The following is a 15,784-nucleotide window of genomic DNA, read 5'->3' on the forward strand; positions in this document are numbered from 1 at the left end:
CCTTCTATCTCCAAAAGGTAAGAGTCTCCATATTTAAGGTATGCAACAATGGTTTAAATCTTCAAAGGCATAGGTTTGTTCTTCAATAAAGTAACAAAGTTTACTAAGGTAATATAAATTTTATTGGCATGTTCCTCACAAATTTAATTATCACAGATCTAAGACAAGTTCTGTAACCAAGTAACAGCAAAAACAAACACTTGAGCACTCTTAGGACAATGTCATAATCATAACAAACATTCATCAGTAATTCACACACTGGCTCTTGGGATCACTTTATACTGAAGCAACATCTCACTACAAACACATCTGTAGCTAGGGGCAAGCTTAAGGGTAGTTGTTCTCTGAGTGATACCTCCAAGCTGGCAGAACTTGGCATCACCTTATTTTCATTTAAATGAATATAAAAATTGTCATTTACCACTATTATCTTAAGTTGTGCCAGGTGGTCCCTCAACAAAATATACAGCACTTCCGGGACACCATTTCAGCTTAATATCAGCAGTTTATGAAGCCCAGAAAAGCCTTGTGCCTAAAAAAAGCAAAAATCGATGGCTGGTTTCCTGTTTGAGCAGGCTTAAGCTGTGTTCTCTGCAGATGTGAAGAAAACGAAACAAGGAAAACTTGTTTTTGAAACAAGATTCAAATTAAGAATCCTTGAATAAAACCAACTGAGTTTTCAAAGCACTTTTCCCCTATAGGAGAATTTATGTTTCAAAAAACCTTTTAAGAAAAACAAAAGGATAGTCATAATGCTCCATTATGAGCATGCAATTAGCTAAAGTTGAACTTCCCCCCCGCCCAGGGCAAAAGACAAAATACAAAAGCTTTCTCTTATTTGCCAATAAACCAATTTTCACAGAAAAAAACCCTCTAAATTCGAACAGATTTTCTATTTCAAAGCACTATCTGATTTCTTGCCTACAAAATGATACTATTTGCAGTTCCTTTGTCCTCTGGTGAAAATATGGGATAAACTATCATTACTTTAAAAATTTAAGTGGTATAACTGCTGTTTTCTTCAGATTAGTTCAAAATTCCTCACAGAATTACTGACATCTACCAGACTAACGCTCTTAAAGCATAAGAGATTAAAACAACCCCTCTAACTTTATTATAAAATTGAAATTGAACATGAAATCATGCAATTGTGTTCCAGTTTTAAAAGTCTGCTTCCACCATATTACACCTTGGCAAGATTCCACTGTAAATTAATACCAATTCAATTCAGCATTCATTAACAAACCACAATTTGTAGTGCACTGTGTTGGTTTTGCGTGGCAAGGTTTTGGTAGCGGGGCGGGGGGTGCTACAGGGGTGGCTTCTGTGAGAAGCTGCCAGAAGCTTCCCCTGTGTCTGACAGAGCCAATGCCAGCCGGCTCCAAGATGGATCCGCCGCTGGCCAAGGCCAAGCCAATCAGCACCTCTGTGATAATACATTTAAGAAAGAGAAAAACAGCTAGAGAGAGCTTTTGCAGCCGGAGAGAGGAGTGAGAAGATGTAAGAAACTCTGCAGACACCCAGGTCAGTGCAGAAGGAGGGGCAGGAGGTGCTCCAGGCACGGGAGCAGAGATCCCCCTGCAGCCTGTGGTGAAGACCATGAAGAGCATGGAGGGAGGATGAGGGGGTGTAGAGATTCCACCTGCAGCCTGTGGAGGACCCCACGCCAGAGCAGGTGGAGGCACCTGAAGGAGGCTGTGGCCCCGTGGGAAGCCTGTGCTGGAGCAAGCTCCTGGCAGGACCTGTGGATCCGTGGAGAGAGGAGCCCACGCCAGAGCAGGTTTGCTGACAGGACTTGTGACCCCGTGGGGGACCCACGCTGGAGCAGTTTGCTCCTGAAGGTCTGCACCCCATGGAAGAGACCCACGCTGGAGCAGTTCATGAAGGACTGTAGCCCGTGGGAGGGACTCACGTTGGAGAAGGTCGTGAAGGACTGTCTCCTGTGAGAGGGACCCCACGCTGGAGCAGGGGAACGATGAGAGGAGTCCTCCCCCTGAGGATGAAGAAGCGGCAGAAACACCGCGTGAGGAACTGACCGTAACCCCCACTCCCCGTCCCCCTGTGCCGCTGGGGGGGGCGGAGGTTGAAGCCGGGAGTGAAGTTGAGCCCGGGAAGATGGGAGGGGTGGGGGGAGGTGTTTTAAGATTTGGTTTTATTTCTCATTCCTCTACTCTGTTTTGCTTAGTAATAAATTAGATGAATTCCCTCTCTAAGTTCGGTCTGTTTTGCTCGTGATGATAATTAGTGAATGATCTCTCCCTGTCCTTATCTCGACCCATACGTTTCTTTCATTGCACTTTTTCTCCCCTGTCTAATGAAGGAGGGGAGTGATAGAGCAGCTCTGGTGGGCACCTGGCCCCCAGCCAGGGTCAACCCACCACATGCACATTTAAAAAAAAAAAATCAATTTGTGCCTTTCTTCCACTTACTAAAGCAACTGAACATGCATGACAAAACAACCACTGCAACACCCTTCCTGGCAACTCTACACTGACCAAAAAAGCAACAATGATGGAATTATCACATAACTTAAGATTCATAAAAGGAACTGCAGAACTCCAACATTAAATCCTCAGTGTTAGAAATCTGACTGGAAGACCACCAGCCTAACAATTCACCAGAACTTCAACTTAAAAGCGTCTTCAGAATACGGATCCTGTCTTACACAGATACGGTTTATTTTTCATGAAATTATTATTTCACCACACAGGTGATTATAAAACAAAAATCTCCAACTCTGTACATTTTACAGCTCTTATTACACGCACACTTAGTTATTTTCTGCAGCACAGGACAGTGTAGTAACTCTTCTGCCCACTTTTAGAATCAAATATTGTAAAACTCATAATGTAAAAACATTATGAGTTCTTGGAGAGAAGAACAGAAGGCATCCAACCTGTAACAGATGACATACAACTTCATTTTACTTTGCCTTTCCTCCCCAGAGTGGGGGGGCAGTGGAGGGAGAAAACATGGGTCACTGACATAGTGCTACTTCAGAAGAAATATCCCTGTGGTGCATGTCCTCTTGGTTCTTGCCATAATCCTTCAGAAGCTAAAATATTTTTGAAAAATCATTTTGTGGTGTATATTGACACTCATGTAAGAATTCAGAAAACTCTCAGCTCCTTAAAATTCCTTTTTGGAGGGTTGTGTTATAACCCAAACAGATGGTCTCACTTATTTTTCGAAGTCTTACATCCCTCTTTCCAGTGGCGGTGTACTAATTCAAGTAGGCACATACCTCATCTGCCCAGCTGATTTCCCCTCTCAACACTCCATTCCTCTGGGGTATACCATACACCCACATTCCTCAACATTTATATCACAAACTGAAGGCTGCCTGGCCTCCTGGGCACCACTATAAATAAAAATCATAGATCACCTTCTCCCAGTCTATAACTATAAATGCACGACTGCACAACTAGAACTTGCAGATGCACACAAGCATCTTGTTTTCACCATTTATAACAGACTGCTTAAACTCTCCTACATTAATTTATATTTTTAGTTTCACACCAGCACCTGTTCTTGAGATCACCTCCTTTACAGTTTGGTTGCAGCCTCCTCATCTTCAAGTACAAAGTCTATACAAGACTATTAAAGTGGCATGGCAAGGTAACATTTCTATGGCCCAATCTCTCCTTTGAGAACTAATGTTCATTTTCCACAAGCAGGCATAAACCACAGACCACTGGCTCACTAGAGAAAGTGGAACTTTGTATGAATAAATGACCATGCAATAGGCTTTGCACTATCCACATGAAAGCTTGATTAAGAAATACAGCAAGATAAAGCGAAAAGGCATTAAGGAGCAGTGCTTATTTCACATGTGTTTTCCCCAAGCTTTGTGTATAATTTTATTATTTTTATTTCTTTAATTTAGAGGAACACTTCAACTTCCTGCTCTATTAGCATATAGACATTCTGAACTTTGGATTTAACTTGCTACAGGAGATGACTTTGGGGTTCTTTTTCTATTAGCTAAGATGATTAAGAAACATACTTTACTACTTAGTCATCTTTACGAAATGAACAGCATTCATAAAACTACAGTTGATAAATATAAAATGATGCCATAAGTCTTGCCCATCCCTCCTCCCCACTCCCCTTTTTAAGCTCTACTATTTAAACTAGCTCCATCCCCGCAAAGGGAAGGTAAGTAGCATCCCCAGCAATCTCCAGTCTCTCCTGCAGTTCCAGCGAGAGCTTAATTATTGAATGCTCTCAGCTTTTGCCTAGGCAATTACTATCAGCTTCCTGCTGTAGATCAGCTACTCTCCAGTTGGTCGTCTCTTTTACTGGCCATTTACTCCATTTACTGACTCCCAAGGGTAAGGGATGAGTTCAGACTGTCCTGCTTCTACCTTGAAGAACACAGCAATGAAAGCTTTCTGTCTTGCATACATCCAGGACAAAGAGGAGCGAGGGTGGGGGGAGAAACCCCAGCCCAGGTCAGAACAGCCTCTAAAACCAAGTCACATAAATCTTCCAGGACAGTTTTTCAAACTTCTTTATTTCCAACTCCTTGAAAACCTTCCAGTAGAGGCAGAACACCATATAGATAATGTAAACTGAGAGACATCTCTGCTCATCTTTCAGAAACCCCTTGAAGCCACAATTTCTTAAGTACCCAAGACAACAGAGAAACAGGAGTTGGAGAGATGACTTGGGTACAATTTTGGTGACAACTGAAGAGAATTTAGGATTGACTGTTTTAAAATGACACGCTGAGCTTTTCTATTTCCCAAAGATCCTTCACCGATTATTTTTTGTTCTGAAGGGCACAACAGACATTGTATGCTTCTGTAAAACAGAGAAGAAATTACTTTGATTTGCTAGAAGCATATGAAACCATTAGCAACATTTTAACTATATACAAATGAGAACTGGAAGTCTCCAGGATATGCTGACCTCTAAATTTAGATTCCTTCTCTAAAGTGGTCAAGAAGGAAAAAGCAGCTGCAAAAGGCCAGTATTCACTTGGAGAAGAATTACAAAGCATAAGAAGTTAACCTTCAAAATTAAAAACCCGAAATAAGTACGAGTAGCATTGACCTCTCCTATCGCTGATCAAACGATGAGGCACATCAAACAACACATCCCTCCCCCAGTACCTAATCCAAGTTCCAAGCAGGCCACAATAGAGAAGAATCATCATTTGTGCTGATGAATCATCTAACAAAACCAGCAGTCTTATCCCAGTCATCACTCTGGCTTCAAAACACATCTGATCTGCTGTTTTCCAGGAAGACTTGTTAAATCAGGGTAAGCCAACTATTCCCTTCTTTTTCAGTGTACCTCTGCAAGCAGATGTGCATACTCTTTGAGGTCCCTTCCAACCCAAACCATTCTAAGAATCATAGAATACTTTGGACTAAGTCAAACAACTATAATTTTATTCCATACTATCTACTACTTAATGCTGCAGCATTAATTCTGGGTGCTTTCAACATCCACATATAACCATCATTTATTAAAATACACATTTTACAACAGAAACGCATCAAAGCAGATAGTTTGATATACCTCCTTTCCGTACAGATTGAATCCAGTAAAACCTGCAACACCCCAAGACCCTTGGTATAATAATATGCCAATAAGAAACAGTTGGCTCAAACCAAAGCCAGAAACAACTGAGATAGTTAACCACAAAAGATGCATGCAATTAAGGAACAGACACCGTTGCCTCCCTCCCTACTACGCTGGCAGTTAAGGTTTTTAACAGCCATTTGGGTCTGCCTCCCAAGCCCAGACACACTGCTCGCCAGAAAGCCGCAATCATTCACCATGGACAACAACATCGATCCAGGCACAAGCTCTTCATCTTTAGACTAAACTGCAGTAATGTTACTTTTATCTAGGTAAAAATTACAGTATGTTTTAGGGGAAGATTTGAGTTCTAAAGAAAATGTTCTGAAGTTACCCGAATCCATTGTCTGCTGGCCTATTTCAAATACTGATCTACAAATTCCATGATGGAACAGATTGGTAGTTCCTCGAAAACTTTTGCAGGAATTTCCGTAAGTGATGTTTCATGCCCTTAATTTAACTACTTTCCTCCATTTTAAGGTATTTGCAATAATAGCCAAAGGCTTTGAGATATGATGAAATGAGGAAATGCACTGCACAGGATGCAAAATTCCTCTCTATCACTGATCTCTTAAGACAGCCAAAACAAAACAAAAAACCCACCTATTAATGGTTTTTGCCTAGCTAAAACAAGTATTTTAATTGTCCCTCTAAATCCGCTGAGCTAACACAAATCAAAGGAAGCATCCTGTGCAATGAGGCCATTATAAAAGACACTCTTGAAATTTATCTATTAATAACTTATTGGGTGATAACTAGCTTAGAAAGCAATAAAGTAAAATAAGAAAGTTAAAAAGACAGTGACAGCATATCTTCAATAACACAAAGTTCTTACAACAGTCAGAAGTACAGTTTTCATCACTTCATGCTGTATTACCTAGTTACTCAAAAATAGATATAACCAGAGAGATAGGTACAACAGAGGAAAACAAAATATAGTTACACAAGTTCACTTCGACTTATCTCATACAATCAAATAAAATTTTTAAAATTATGTAATTTCAGTTACAGACTAGTTAAAATCCTTAATAATGCAGGTTCAGAGTTATTATTTACAATTATTTTTAATGTTGTTATGGCCTTTTCAAAATATTAAATAAGTGTTGTATGTAAAACTCCAAACATGACAAATTAGGTCCTTGTTCTTGAAAATGCTTACACGCATTAGTCTATACAAATTGTTCCATTCATGACAGCTAAACCAAATTAAAAATTAAGCAGGGAATAAGCACATTACTTATTAGGATTACTTATTATTACTAGTTACTCATTAGTAAAAAAAATGTTTCGTTTCAATTACTAGTAACTGTTTCATCTAGGCCAACCAACCGCTCCAAGAACTCAGATTCCACACGCTGCCAGCTATTTCACATTCAACCCAAACTTGTCTTCAAATATGAAAGACCAAGAGTCTCAAAAGCATCCCAATGACTTTGAAGCACAAAGACTATCTCCATTACCTGGAGATATCCAAATCCTGATAAAGCTTATTTAACTTCAAGTTCAATACAAAAAGGTGAAGCTTGGTTAAAAAAAGTTTGCCATTTTTGAGCCAGTGCTGCTGATTTTCATTCTGAATCCCAGATTAAAAAAACCAACTCATCAGCACAAACACAGACCTTCTTCCTGTGAAGTATGCAAAAAAAATAAAAAGGCCACCTGGTTAGGAAATTAACAACTTGAAAATATCTTCTTCAGCTTTCACAGAGTACTCTTACATTGTTAAGGAAATAGCACCATGTACATAAGTGGGTTAAATTAATTTTGAAAGTAGTACTCAAGAGAGCGTTACGGTAGCAAAAGATTATGTTTTACACATAGACCCAAAGGCAAGTTCCAAATTTAAATGCAAGAATATCATACTCAGACTAATTCCATTAAACTGTACATATTTGAGACACTCTAAAACCAGCTCAGAATAGCTGAATACCTGCGAACTGATGTCACATGTCTACCAATAGCACAGCATATTACAGGCCATCTGAACACAAGTTTAAGGCAACATTTAACAATTTTGTCTACAGCGAGCGCAGAACAAAGTAAACCAGCATATTTTTTTAACATTCGTAACCAACTGTGGAGTCTAACAAGTAAATAACTGATTTTTCAGTTTCAAATAATGAAAAGAACACTATCAGTTGAATATTTTGTTTAACCTTTTTTAAAAATTTAAAAAGATTTAATGAAACCAAAGCACACAAAGCAAGTCACTGATTATCAGATTTGATATTCTAGAACTAATTTAGCAAATTCAATGCAGAATAAAAAAATGCAGTGTTTCGGTTACATTAATACTTTGGGAATGAAAAATTGTTGCTATTAAGATTTCACCTCTGTATTATTTCTGTACTTCACAGTACAGACCATGTTCAGTTCACTGCACAAGCCACTATGCGGGCCAAAATTCCTGCTACTGCGAGGACTAGATGTCTCCTCCAGAATCTAGCTTACTTATCAATCATGTTAGTACTACACAAGGATTCACAGTGATTAGGACTAATCTCAGAGCTCTCCAGTAAACGCAATTTTAGTGAGAGTTCTTTAGGAAGAATAAGGCTTTGTCTGTCTCATCTAAGTGAGCCAAGACTCATTTACAGAGCACATGCCAGCTCCTGTTTACCATGGTGGGAGAAGAAAATTAAGCTCCTATCAAATGGCAAGGTTTTCAAGTCATTAACTCCTCTCCCCCCCCCCCCCTTTTTTTTAATATTTGTTAAAATAAGAAAACAAAATCCCACTCTGTATATTTTACAAAAGTCTCACCTGACAGTGAGATAAAATATCTAATATTTTATATTAGGTAAAAGCTTATCCACTATGATAGGTTTTGTAGCATAGTGACAGCACACTAACACTTCACTTGAAGCACATACTTCCCTGTAACTTCTCTCACCCAATTCACTTCCAGCAGCCTTCCTCCTTGGAAGCAAGCTGTGAGCCCAAGGAACTGTCCTCGCATCAGGTACAGCCCATGCCTGGTTGCTGACCTTCTTTCTTACCTTTCTTCTTGTTTGTGCAATGACACAAATACCAGTCTACTGCACAGCTGTTGTTCTGCACTCACACTGGTGTTTCTCAAAGCATAAGTTACAATGCATATGGAGAATAACAATGCTCCACCTACAGAGTAATCCCAATACTACCAGGAAGTCATCAGGCTCCTGGCATTTTGCAGGATTGTTGCCTGACCTATACACAGCGAGACGGAAATGCTCCCAAAGAATCACAAGTCCTGCATATGTGCAACAACATGCCTGGAAATCCTGAACTTACCCTGAGTATGCAACAGACTGGTTTTCAACATACTGCAATGAAGTCTTCCCCAAAGAAGGGAAAAAATGGACCTCCCTAAGAAATCCTGTTCCTCCATCCAAAAATCAAGGCACCAGCACAAATTAAATTACAGAACCTTCAGTGAAACTGATTTAAGGAAAAAAAAAAGGTTAACGAGAAAAAAAAAATCTAACCAAAGCCTGAAGTTCTGAATAAGCAGGAACACGAATACTTCTGAAGCAACATCCTTTAAGCACTGCTACCTAACTTTGCAGCACTACTGCACGTACAGGCACTGAGTCTACTAGTGACAGAAATAACTTGTCAGATGAAATATTAGTACAGCCTAAGGTTCAATTTGTTATTATGAACCTCCCTAAAGAGTGAACCAATATATTTAACAACATCTTTTGAAGTGCAGTTTTAAGAGAACTGCTCACTCTCACAACAAACCCAACATGTAACTGTTTTAGCACTTAACAGAAGAACACTTAATTAAGTCACTAGTCTGAACAAGTTCAAACATATTTTCTTGGACATGGGATGTAAATGTGGAGGGGACCAAAGCGCTTATGGAGAGCACACACATCAAAATAACTACATATTAAATTAATGAATTTATCACCAGTCAGTATAGAGACTGTTCCTGAGAGTGTTGACTCTCAACAACGAAAACACATTTGCAAAGCTTGATAATTGCATGTCTAGTCTACATTTTCTGTTTATAGCAATGACAATACTAGCTTATATTTCCCACCAGAAGGATTTTAAATCCATAATACTTTTAGCTCTATAAAATTACTAAAGACACTGCTATTTAGAGGTGGCTGCAAATTCTTCCCCCCCCCACCTCGGGGGAGTGGGGACGTTGAGAAGCTGATCTTTTCTCAACCTCTTTTATATGAAAATAAAATAAATCAGACTGAATTTAAGAGATTCCGCCTATCCTGCCAGCAGAACAAATGAACAAAGTTGATAGCTAAAACATTTGGATGTAACTGTTAGCTGGAATTAAAAGCTTCTTCCAAAGAAGAGAACAGTCGATAGAGGAACAGAGACAACTTTGCTATTGTTCCTTGTGTGGCAGAATCATAATAGAAAAACGTTGCCTGGTTCATTCAAGTTTTTTAAGCATTGTTTTCATACTTTGTTAAATAAACAAAGCAATGCAGTGCTCCATAAAGTTTTAAAGGACTTGCTTTCTCTCTTTTTAATTGATCCAAGAGATTTCCAGTCAAAACTTCCCTCCCACCCCCCTTTGTTTTTCTGATTTTACTCCTTTTGCCTGGAGCTTACCCCTAGCTTCAAACTTGGGCAGTCTCTTAGACCTCTTCTTTCTAGCATAAGAGGTTACTACCGCACCTGAACACATCAGAACCTGACTGACATATATCCTTGTAACACTTCTGTGATGCTGAGAGCTGCTGCCGCACTGCAGTTTCAGTATGAGAGTGGAGGGACAGAGAAGCAGCTTGTCCCAGGCCACACAGGAAGCTTTTGGCAACACAGTGAGCTGAACCTGTTTCCCAAGTCCCAGAGCAGCAACCTCACCATTGAACCACCTTTCTTCTACATAAAATATCTGAAACTATTCAGATTTTCAAGGCAAAGGCATATGTTCAAACCTGAAAACTGTTTAAACTGTTGAATGCCACAAATGTCTACCAGACCAGCAACTCCCTACTTGTACAGATAACATCTGTTAAAAGTGGCTCATATAGTTCTGCACCAGAAAGTTTAATAAGTTCCTTCTCCAAGATTAAAGAAACACCTACACATTCTAGATGCTTCTGCAAGTCCCTGGAGGGAGAAAATGCTGCTTAGTGCTGAGACAATGAACCAAGCTTCCTTCCTCAACAGTAACAAAACCCTGCTGCTTTACCTAGCACTAACAGGAAAGTGTTGTTTATAAAATTAAGCCACATACAAACACATATCTAAAGGTTTCTCAAAGTTAGACTACAGTATGTATCACAATAACCTTAGACTTACAAATTTTCAAAGTCCTAGTTTCAGAGATCAGTGTAAGGGTAGAAAAAAATTTTAAACAGCTCAGCCATATCTCCCATTCCAACTCATTTCAGTCACTCTGTGCATTAAAGTGTAACTTCAAAACCTGAACTTGAACCATACTTGTTACTCTGATCCTTCAGGAGATCATGTTTTAAAAGCTGCTACATTATTTCTATATGTCAGATAAGAATTTTGATACTATGTTTCTTATATAACTTTATGAAGCATTGAGAGCAGCGCTTCTAGCCATGTCTTGTTGAATTTAGGCTCAAAACCAAAAGAATACATGTACTGATTGTTGTACTTCTTGTTTCCTAATGACATCTACAGCACTTGCTCCACTTTGTAAAAATGTTTTATGCTAAAGCCAGTTACCTAAATTCCCATATTTTGGCACTGAAGTAAGTTACTATCCTGTATTTTCATGCAATTACACAACTGCACAAAGGTTTAATTGGCTCCAAACCCCATTAAGCATTTTCTAAGAATGTTTCTATTGTTCATAATTATCAGGGAACAAAAAAAAAAAACCAACCACCATCTTGCAAGAAAGACACATGCTCTTGTATCACAAGCCACTGTTTAGACAAACGCTGACATACAGCTGGATACAAGAAAGTGCACAAGAGGGCACTAAGGAAACTTCTCACCTATGGCATGCACTCACTGCCCAACGCTGCTGGTTTGCTGCATTCTGAAGGAAATACATTTACTATGATAGCAGTCAGCTTAAATAACCAGGAACATTTAGTTATAAAGACATTGATGGAATTCTAAATCTACTAAAATAGATTAAGAATTTTGCAGGCCTGGCAGTTTGGGCTATGTCCAACACTACACTGGAGACTGTATTACAAGTAGAGATCTGTTCACATTTCAGTGATGTCCTCAAGTTCTTTCTAATCTGTTGCAGTCAATAAAAACTGACTTTTGTACTTCCTCTCTTCTACACCAACACTGACATACAGTCAGCCTTTATTATTCCTGCTAATATAGCTTCCTTGTCTTCTGAAATAAGGCACAGCCACCTGGAAAAATCAAGGCCTTTTCCTACATTCAGGTCTTTTCCTCAAAAATGCACCTTCCTTATTCCCCATGTTTGTGGGTGTCTGCTCTCAGTCACTGCTCCTGAGGAAGTATAGGTACAGGGAGAGAAGAGGAGGAGAAGTGTTAAGATGCTTCCTACTTTATTCATACACTGGTTCTTCTTTTGTCTGTGCTCTAATTTATATGAAAGCATCTGCTCCTCTGAAACATTTAAACATTGCAGTATACCTGTCAGTGACCTACTGTGCATCTTTTTTATTTCCACCCTTGAAATGCATAGCTATACAATGGAACATAAGGCAAACTCATAAAACATGGAAATAGCTTAAGAAAATAAATTTCATCTTTACAATTTACTAATTTGAAATTAAATTTTCTACACTAACAAAATAAAATCACAATGTTTAATAACTGCAAAAAAACCACAAGGGAGTCACAAAAAGTTTTACTTTTTATGCAAAGCTGCCTCCAGCAGTCTAGTATTCAGTGATATCTAGGATATAAAAAAAAATTCCATATATTATCTCTTGAATTACCACTTTCTGCAGCATCAGTGCTTATTTATCCCCGAATTAAAAGGCTCTCCTCCAAATATCAACCAGACTAAGAATGTCTCTCTACCACAAGAGATTTCAGCCCACTTTTAACACTTACTCATGCGACAAACAGGAAAACAACACTTCTACACTTCTCCGCTTTACATACTTGACAGTTTTATGTATTGTGACTTGTGTGACTCTTTCAAGTAAAAATAACTACCAGAAGTAAGAGAAAGAACTGCAGGGACCTAAACGGCAAATCCATTGTTCTAAACCCACTGTTAAGACTTACTAGAATGCAGCAAGTGTCCTGTGAATTTATCCACACAGAGCCTCATGAGAACAAGTGATAAAACTTAAGAGAAGTCTTCCTATGCGTAACTGGATGTAAAGACCTTCTCAAGGACTACTGCATTTGCTTTAAAGATGCACCTGTAACTCAGTTGTGAAATAAACTGATGCAAGACATCATCATACTTCATAACTACTTTCAAATCAAAAGTATTAAAAAACCCCATCCGTAAAAGTGCAGTACAGTAAGTTAAGATAGAGTAACTCATCATAGAGCAACCAGCCAAAGCTGCCATGCATAGCTGCATCTTAGTAAAGATTGTGTCATAATGAATATAGCCTAGGTATAAAAGGAAAAAAACCCAAAACAAAACCAACACCCTGGTAGATTCAACAGTGACAAGCTATTCCTGGCACCTTGTAGGCCCAAACTGCATGATGAAATATGGCTCTGCCTTCCCGTGTCACCTATGGGATTAAGTAATAGGAAGAGAACAGAAAATGTATCTTTACAGACATTATAGCCTCTTTTAGTAAAGTAAGCAATTTGTCAGAAGGCAACAAAAAAGCTTTCCATATGCAGGGATTTCTAGTAGTCTCTTTAAAAGTAGTATGCTTTTGTAAGAAGCATGGAGAGAGCTAGCTCTTAAGAATCTAAATTAAAAAAAAAAAATTCCCCTCTCAGCTTTTCTCAGATAAGCAACGCCATTTTGCTCTTGCCTAATTCATAAGGCTCAACCTAACAAATTGATAACTGTTTCCCCACTTGAAGACTTATTCTTTTTGCTTGTTTATAAACTCATGTAGTACATTGATTAGTGAAACTTGGACATTTATTCTAAAAAGAGACCTCAAAACAGGAGCCTGTTCCCAAAAGAGAAACTGTTGTCCTCTTGATGTTACTTTGCAAACATTTTATGCAGTAATATAATGCTTTTTAGGAAGGTTACGCTTTAGTTACACCTAAGGGAACTCCATGATACATAGGTTTTGACGTGCTACTAACTTATCTGGAATGTTACATGTGCTAAAAACTGCAAATATGATAATATTAGTTACAGTTTAACACTCATTTATAGTCAAGTTATCCATTTAAAGACACTTTGCTTCAGTAAATAACCAGCCCAGGTTACAACTAAGGTGGAACACAACTCAGAGGTGCAGGCTCGCATTGCTAGCATAGACAACAGCTTTCCAAAACAGCCCTCTTCAGAACTAGCCCCTAAACGTTAGCTGTCCCAATCGCACTCAGCTCTCCTGGAAGCTCCAGCCTGGGATTTCAATCCCAAACGCCAGGAGAAGCGAGAGGCCCGGCTCGGCAGCCGAGCAGGCGGGGTGCCCCGGCAGCCCACACCCTCCCAGGCACCATCACTGCAGGGCTCTGCCCAGATAAGATCGCTCCTTCCCATCATGCTCAAAGACCGAAGTTGAGAAGAAGGGGGGGGGGGGGGGGGGGGGGGGGGGGGGGGGGGGGGGGGCGGAAAAAAAAATTATATATCAATTGCGGGTAATGAGATCATCCTCTTACCTCTGGGGATGTGACAGAGCCTTGACTGCTTTACCAGGGCAATTATGCCACCGCCTCCTATACGCTGCCCCCGAGGGGAAACACCGGGAGAGCCCCCACGCCAAGGCGGCGGTTTCGAGGGAAAACGAAAAGGAAGAAAAAGGAGAGGGAGGAGGGAAGGAACGGGCACGAAGCAGTTACGATCGAGGAGCTACACAAAGGCAGAGGCTTCGAGGGGACAGGACAATGCCCTGCCCGGTCAAACACCGGGCAAGCACGGAAGGAAGAGCATCAACCAGGCGCCTGCCCCACAGGGCCGGGCCGGGCCGGGCAGCCCCGCCGCCTCAGCCCCCCGGCCCCGCCTCAGCGCCCCCGCCCCGGGCCGAGGCACTTACTGGAGTCCAGGGCAGTCCGGGAGCCCCCGTGAGGAGAACCGGGCCGCGCGGGGACCCACCGCCTCCTGCCGCGCTCCGCTCCGCTCCCCTCCCGGCTCGGCGCGGCGCAGAGCGGCGGGCGGCCCTGTCTCTTCCCGCCCACCTTCTCCCTCCGAAGAAACTTCGCTGCCGCCGCCGCCACCGACCGCGGCGACACCACCGAGGCCCCCGCCTCGCCCCGCCGTGCGCATGCGCGGCAGCACCAGCCCCTGGGCGGTGCGGCGTCGCCGGGCCTTCGGGGATATGTAGTGCGGCGCTGAGGTGCCGGCGGGGGTGCGGCCCTGCGGCGCAATGCCTGACGGGAGTTGTAGTTCTCCGGCGGCGGAGCCTGGTGCTGCCCGGGCCGCGGCTGCTGAGGCGGGGCCGGAGTTGGAGGTATCGGGCACTGCACAAATACGTGTGACGCTGCTTACAGTAATTTCTGCACCTTTGATTTTTGAACATGCAGTTACTTTGGTTTTAATGTTAAATTTAGTGGAGACAGACCCGCAGAAAAAGAATTAACAGTTTGGATGTGTGGAGGCTCTTCCCCCACACGTCTCCTCACAGAAGGCTTGTTGGTTCGGGTGGTACCTCAAAGTGTTTGGAAGGCATCGGTCACTGTGGTCCTAATTTACAGTAATGATATTTACCCGATTTTAATGGAAATTATCTTCTAAGCATGTACTATATTTATACTAAAATACTTCGTGTTTTTGAAATAGTAATAGAATTAATTTTTTTTCTAGCTTAAATCAGTGATATCTCTAAAAATAGAAATCATTTGAACTCAGCTGTTGCCTGTAAATACATCTTTGTTTCAAGCTGGCATTTAACAACCGTACTTCACAGTGAAACAAAAGCTGTAATCAGAGCGCAACAATAAGGGCTGAAGTCAGGCGCAAACAATGCCGTACCATTCCCATGGCAACTTTTTCCTATCAGACCCTGGCTGGGTCACACACTCTGCAGCTGCACGAGCCAGAAGCTTTTCAATCTCGACTCCATTCACAATTATTCCTCCATTTTTAGGTCCCGAGTTGACATTTCTCGTGCTCACAGAACTATCATGACTGTGGCAGCTCATTAAATGACTGCAGGATGTGGCT

At 41.0% G+C, this 15,784-nt stretch overlaps 1 protein-coding gene across 6 annotated transcripts in view; it reads right to left on the minus strand.

Moving 5' to 3' along the window:
- The window catches only part of PLEKHA1 (pleckstrin homology domain containing A1), a 39,145-nt gene extending 24,234 nt beyond the window's left edge, over positions 1 to 14,911 (minus strand). For 4 of the 6 annotated variants that reach the window (XM_075757707.1, XM_075757705.1, XM_075757703.1 and 1 more), the window contains exon 1: positions 14,658 to 14,891. The gene's annotated coding sequence lies outside the window, so the exon portion shown is untranslated. Of the gene's footprint in view, positions 1 to 14,283; positions 14,411 to 14,657 lie in introns of those variants that run through there. The other 2 variants (XM_075757706.1, XM_075757704.1) reach the window with 2 other exon arrangements.
- Between the last annotated feature and the right edge of the window lie 873 nt (positions 14,912 to 15,784).

This window comes from Balearica regulorum, chromosome 7 (genome assembly GCF_011004875.1).
Source record: "Balearica regulorum gibbericeps isolate bBalReg1 chromosome 7, bBalReg1.pri, whole genome shotgun sequence".
In the NCBI taxonomy this organism is placed as follows: Eukaryota; Metazoa; Chordata; class Aves; order Gruiformes; family Gruidae; genus Balearica; species Balearica regulorum.